Source organism: Pyrus communis, chromosome 6 (genome assembly GCF_041283825.1).
Source record: "Pyrus communis isolate YQ-2024b chromosome 6, ASM4128382v1, whole genome shotgun sequence".
Taxonomy (NCBI): Eukaryota; Viridiplantae; Streptophyta; class Magnoliopsida; order Rosales; family Rosaceae; genus Pyrus; species Pyrus communis.
In genome coordinates, this window is record NC_142570.1 from 19416725 (window position 1) to 19424024 (window position 7300).

Consider the following 7300-nt stretch of genomic DNA (forward strand, 5'->3'; position numbering starts at 1 on the left):
AGTTCTTCAAAATCCGGGTTTGTTTCCTCCTTTTTGCTTTCAGAGATTCGAACACGAAACGCCTAATCTTGTTTGATCAGCTCTGAGGCCATGATAAATTCTTGAAATGTTTGTTTGTATTTTGTGTGATGTATTTCCGTGATTCAAAGAATAAGAAACCTCATTCTACATTTTGTGTGATGTGTGATGTTTTTTAGGGAATTGTTAGTAGCACTCCGAAAATCTTATTCTACACTCCTCACAAGTGTATTTTTCTTTCTAATTATGGAAAGTTTGGAGTGCCAAATGAGATTTTTGAAGTGCTAATAACAATTCCCTTTTTTTAAGTACAACAATATATTTTACATTAAGGGGAGGGGGAGTTTAGGAAAGCCACACAATGGGCAACCTAATTTGGTATTGAATTCGCCATCTACGAGATTTGAACCTAAGACCTATCACTTATAAGTGAAAAGAAATACCACAAAAAAAAATTTAGAAGGAATGTGGAGGTGCTAATCGTTGCAGCACATCACATATATTTTCATATTTCATCAACACTGGATACCTCCATACAAGCTTATGCTAATTGTCCTTCACTATACAAGTTCCAACTACTTAAGGGCAAGATAAGCCCTTTGATTTAAAACAGTAATCTAGTGCATACACTTCTCCTATAAGACCACCAAACCACAACACAACAAAACAAAAACTAGCCATTAGAGACTTAATTTTAAACGGATTGTAGGATTTCTTCCTTCTGAAATCTTTGATTAAAACCAAATTTTTTTTTTTTTTTATTTTTATTTTTTAACAAAATCATATTATCTACATTAAAAAGAGGGGGGGGGGGACTTAGCCTCATAATGGGTGAGCAATAATGTGGTTCAAATTCGCATTTGATGAGAATCGAACCTATGACCTCTCACTTACAAGTATAGAGGAATTCTGCTATATTGTAGTACTAAGTGGTAAAACCAATGTCTATTTAAATCCAACACAAACTTGGATGTTTATGTACGCATGTGCATCTATCAAGCTAGATAACTGGGCGTGGGAGTGATTTAGTTGTTTCATTCTATTTTTTGTCAATTGTTTGAAATCTTTACAAGATTCGTTTATTTAATCAAGTGAGATAATTTAATACTACATAATACTGTATGTTTACTGATGAATGAAAAACTTAAAAAAAAAAAAAAAAAAAAAAAATATCGTACCATGAAATCCCATATCAAATACTTAACTTAAGTAAGCACATTACCCACCAATATATTATTCAGTCTAAGTGAGTCTCACCAAGATTTTGTTGGGGGAGATCCTGAGCTTATCTATTCATGGATGACAATTGTCAATTAATTGAAAGAAAAGGTAAGAACATATGACATTTTTACGGACACCGGTAATATCATCTACAACTTGATAGGTTAACAAGGTTGTCACAACTTTTTATACTAAAAGCGCGGTTACAAATACATTTTACTAAACACCTAAATGTGTTCATCTCTCAATTCCCCCATATATGTTCATCATAATCCAAAGCACAAAATGTGAAAATTGAAGTTAAAAATGAAATGTTCACAATATTCACTTAAAGATTATTTGTGTAAAATGAAGCTGAATCATAATCCTTCAATATGGAGGAATACAAAATTGCATTAAACCTTCATAGGAGGATAAACTAACCCTTTTATTATACACATTAGTTATAAAGAAATAAATATCATTATATCTTAGAAATATTGACACATTATTTTGGTCAATAAGTTGACAAAAATGTGAGTATTCAAATTGACAATTGTACTAGAATAATGTGAGAGTGGTCACTTGGGGTTGGTAATCTGGGCCATGGCTGTGAAGAATGTATCCCAGTGAATATTCCCATCCTCACTGCCCGGCTAATGCAGAAATTGTCTGGGCCATGAGTTCGACGAATTTATCCCAGTGAATATTCCCATCCTCACTGCCCAGCTGCTGCACAAATTGATCCAACTCCTCCTCGGTGGGATCTTGCCCTAACGATCTCAACACATCGGCCAGCTGGTCCCTAGTGATTATGCCTGAAAAAATTGACAAATTATTAAATAGTAAGATGAATCAATCTCTTCTTATATGTGCTTACTTGAATCTAATTCAAACCCCAACATAGTAGAATAAAATAAAGAACATTAACATAATCATGTACGGAGCCAACTTGGATTCAGACCCCACTCATTTTTTTGGGTAAGAAAAATGCACATAATCCATATAGGAATCTCATGTTATTGAGCAGTTTCAGGAATAAAATTTTTGAAAAATTGATTGAAAATTTGTTGGGAGATCAATGAATGAGTAATAACAGATTAAATTTATAAAGATATATTTGATGGTATTGATAAATAAGAAAATGCGCACGTCGAGTGATATTGTATGAAAAAAAAAACCTTATTGGTCGGTAAGTACACAAGTATTTTGTTTAATAAATTCTTGAGCTTTTCAATTTTTGACTTTGTTGTTTTAGGATGCCCCCATCCATATAGATATTTGGCCTCATCCCTGAACGTAATAATTCGAGGCTAAGTTTAGCCCCTCCATGACTGGAGATTTAACATCTGTTACCTACACCATTATTTACAATAGACAACATTAACATAATAAGGTAAGAATGTGTGGGATTGCTAATCTTTTACATTGGTGTTGGCTAAGCCTATGTGCACTCAACTGAAAAATTAGATCGGTATATAAGTTCAGCCCAGTCAGGTTTGAAATTTTGCCTTCGTCCCTGGCTGTACGTACTTGACATGATACACACACACACACACACACACATCATATACATGTACATATGGAAAGAGGGATCTAACCAGTGCCATCCGGATCGAAGGCATTGAATTTAGTCTTGAGCATGTTCAGTTGATCATCTGTCAATTGATCTGCCATTGTTTCTCTTTTTTCAAATTAAATGCACTGGTTTTCTTTTAGTCTATGGAAGCTCTGAACGAAATGGAGCTATTTAAAGTGCATGCAGTTGGTTCTTTTGGTGGATAACAGGAAATCTCGTTGCTCTGCTGCTATTTACTACTCTTATTTGTTTTAATTTCTCAATTGACTACTGAAAATGCAACACTTGGAATTTGACTCGGTTTTTCTGGCGGAAGATAATAAGAGCACATCCTTTATTTATATATAAAGTTAGAAGACAAAAAAAGTGAAACATTTGTTGTAACTTATTTTAATCTAACAAGGGAGAGAGGGGGCGCACGGGAGGGAGAGAGAGAGAGAGAGTAGGAAGAGAGATGTGTTTGTACGGTTGTGTAAATGATGTGTTATTCCCCCTACGCAGTGCCTTTCTTTGTAGTAATAAGGGAGGGAAGATTCCTTCTCCTCCAAGGGATACAAGTCCTAATAGGAAAGAATAACTAGTATCAAATCAAATCTAGGATATACATAATCACCCTTAAATACAATGTTTATAACACTCCACCTTGAGTGTGTAAATACTCAAGTAGATTTGGCATCATATAGAGTTAAAAAAGTCGACTCGTTGATGCTAATTCTGGGAACACGCTAGTCTCAAAGTAAAGTAAGAACTTGCAAATGGAACTAAGTCTCACAAAAAACTCAATGGCTTTGGTAAAACCCTAGTAAGGATGAAACCCCTAGTCTAAGGAAAAATGAGTGAGAAATGCGAAGTCAAATGAAACATTTAAGGGACATCATTAGGGATATGACCAACCCAAGATGGGTGCCTCGCCAAAGGAAAAAATGTTCCAAACAATGTTACAACTCAGAAAGTTAACGCATAACTATTCCTTGAACAAGCTTTTGAAACATCACCTTTAGTAGTGATTAGGTGAAGAGATCGGCCAGATTATCTCGTGAACGGCTTGTTTGCATGACTTTAATCTTTTGATGTTCTTGTTGTTGATGTGAGAAGAATAACTTCGGCACAATGTGCTTGGTGTTGTCTCCTTTGATGTAACCCTTCTTAAGCTATTCGATGCATGCTACGTTATGTTCATAAATCGTCGTTGGGACGTCACGATGGTGTAAAGATTGTAGGAGCTTCGAATATGGCCTACAACTACTCTAAGCTAGAAGCATTCCTGAGTTGCTTCGTGTAAGGCAAGAATTTCAGCATGGTTAGACAAAATGGCAACTAAGGTCTGTTTATTTGACCTCCAAGATAATGTGGTGCCTCCAACGGTAAAGACGAAACCCGTGTGAGAGCGCATCTTGTGCCTATCAGATAAATATCATGCATCGACATAACGAACAAAAGGGGAATCAACTCGTGGTAAAGGGGTGTGGTATCACCTGAGGATTCATAAGGATAGAACAAGCCCAGATCCGTAGTACCTTTAAGGTAACAGAAGATGTCTTTAATACCAATTCAGTGTATGTGCGTCGGCGCATTTCTATATCTTGCCAAAATATTAACAGCAAAGGAGATGTCGGGTCTAGTGCATTGAGCTAAGTACAATAAAGCGCCTACTGCACTTAGATAAGGAACTTCGAGTTAGATAAGGAACTTCGAGTTCCAAAATCGCTTCATCATCCTCCTTTAGACAGAAGGGATCTCATTTTTGCATTAGCGATCAAACGACCAAAGGAGTACTAGAAGACTTCAATTTATCATTGTTAAAGTGGCACAACACCTTGGGTGTAGTTTGATTGATGTACTAAGATTCCATCTGAATGGTGTTCTATCTCGAGACTGAGACATTATGGAGCCTTTTTTAGATCTTTCATCTCAAATTCTGACTTAAAGTGTGCGACAGTTCTCTCGAGCTTTTTAGGAGTTCTAACGAGGTTCATGCCGTCAACATAAACTGCATGACTCGCAAAACCGGATTGTAACTTCTTAATGAACACGCAAGGGCATAGTTTGTTGTTCACATATCCCTGATAGTCAAATACTCACTTAGGCGGCTATACAACATTCTTTCGAATTGCCTCAAACCGTAGAGTGAATGCCTCAGCCAAATTGAGAGTGTGCTTCAGGGTTTTGAAATATTTGATCCAGTTAATGTAAGTCTTTTGGGAACTTTCATATAAATTTTCATACCAACATCCTCATTAAGATACGCGGTTACTACATCCATCAGTTGCATACTCAATTTTTCGGAAACTACCAAACTGATTATGTAGCAAAAAGTAATCACATCCCTAATGGGTGAATAAGTTTCATCTGTCAATCCCGAGGCCTTATGAGAAGCCTTGCGCAACATGATGAGCTTTGTAACGCACAATTTCGTTCTTCTCATTACGCTTCTGAACGAAAATCTACTTGTCACTAACAAGCTTTACATGTGGAGGAGTAGGAGCTACAGGCCCAAACACCTTACGTTTCGCATTGTGAATTGAGTTCGACTTGGATTTCTTGTTTCCAGTTTTACAAATTAGTTCTATGTCTACATTCATTAACGAACCTGGGTTCAATGTCATCGTTCAACATGATCTCAGTAGCTACTGCATATGCTAATGCATCATCGATGATCATCTCATTTCTACACCAAACATCATCCAAGCTAGCATAATGGACCCATATCACGATTCTCAAGAGGTGGATTTGTCTTTTCAAGGACGCTTTCGTAATCTATAATTTTCTTATAAGTTGGATATAATTAGTAGGCGATAGTCGTATTCATGGTATTCTCAATAGAGGCCTCTATCATGGGTTTCCTCTTCCGGTGTGTGAATCCAAGTGGTTTGTCAAGCTTTTGTGTAGGGACAAAAGATTGGCTAGCCACTAATGTATGTGGAATGGCCAAATTGGCATCCCAGGCCTCCAGGAGGGAAGTCCGTCGTACATTTGGTACATCCATCTTTATAGGCACATTCGTAGCTAGAATATATGATCTTATCACTCATGCTAAATCTATGAAAACATCTGGCATGCTCTTAGCTATGCTCTGGAGATCTAATATGGCCTGCACTTTAGTTTCAAATTGAGTAGTGAAGGGAACTAAATGAGACAAAGTGACAATCGTACATGATAATTAAGATCGTTCTTTAAGAACAGTGACGTTCTTATCTCCCCTTAACGATGGGAATACGGTCTCATAAAAGTGATAATCCGTGACTTCTTACAACGAGAATGATATTCAGCTCCAACTTTTGGGGAGCACAGCACACATGGGGACCAATGGTCCTTTAAACCACAGTAGTAGCACATGTCCGCATCCATGGTGTTAGGTGTTTTGCCCTTATTCTTGAAGTTCGAGGCTTTGGGATGAAAGTTAGGGCGCTGCTAGGCATGGTTTCCTCCCTTAGAAGGCCTTGGCTCTGTTGACCTTGACATGGTGGCTTCTAGCTGCCCCTACCATGCCTATGTTGGCATTTTAGGCATTAGTTTATGCTATAATGTGCTTCAGGCACAGCAATCGCCCCAGTAGGTCGAGCCTGTTGATTTTTCATTAATAGCTAATTCTGCTTTTCAATGAAAAGTAAAACATATACCAAATCCGAAAACATAGTGAACTTTTGAGCCCTATATTATTGCTGTAGGACAATATTGGTAGCTGAGAAGGTCGAATAGGTATTTTCCACAAGATCCTCTTTGGTCAAGTTCTCGTTACAGAACTTGAGAAGTGTTCGGATTCGACAAACTTTAGAATTATTTTCAATGGCTCACACTGGGACCAGCAAAGGCTTTCTCAGCCAAGTTTTTTGAGTGCCAATGAAATCTCTACTCATAGCCCTTTAATATTCCAATCACCTCTTGAACCTCAATAGTATCAAGGTACTTAGTTTCCTATATAATGGATGCAATGGAATCATAAGATTTAAGCAAACTAATAAGAATCTTCTGCACTAATCTTTGGCTTGACAATTCCTCGCCATAGGTTTTCATTTGGTTCACAATATCAAGATTTTTGTCAAGTAAGACGATAGAGTTTCACCATCATTCATTCTAGTATACTCAAAATCTCTCCTTAAATGTTGTAGATTAATTGATTTAACCTTTTTGTGACCGCAGAATTCTTGTTGTAGAACATCCCATACAACCTTAGAGGTTTCCAGGTTTAAGATTCGAGGAAATATCTCATCTGAGACTACTTCTTGCATCATAGCAAGAGCTTTTGCATCTCTGGTTTCATTCCCTTAACTTGAAAATCCTTTTCATAGACAATTGTTCTTCATTTCTGGAATCATGTTCCGTTTCTGAGTTTCCAAAACCCTTATTCACCAACTTCCAGAAATCATGAGATTTGAATATGGTCTTCATTTGATAGACCAAAAATTGTAGTTGGACCCATTGAAGATAGCAGCCCAAAAATCTCCTTCACCGTTAGAAGTGGCCATGTGAAACCTTGAATCGACAACTATAGTTCATTGAAAT

General features: G+C 37.0%; 1 long non-coding RNA gene across 1 annotated transcript; it reads right to left on the reverse strand.

Annotated features, from left to right (window-relative positions):
• Window positions 1–1614: 1614 nt before the first annotated feature.
• Window positions 1615–2940, reverse strand: LOC137709690 (uncharacterized). The gene is made up of 2 exons (XR_011064917.2): window positions 2820–2940; window positions 1615–2036 (listed from the first exon to the last, which is right to left on the reverse strand). It is a non-coding gene; the product is annotated as an uncharacterized LOC137709690 (long non-coding RNA).
• Between the last annotated feature and the right edge of the window lie 4360 nt (window positions 2941–7300).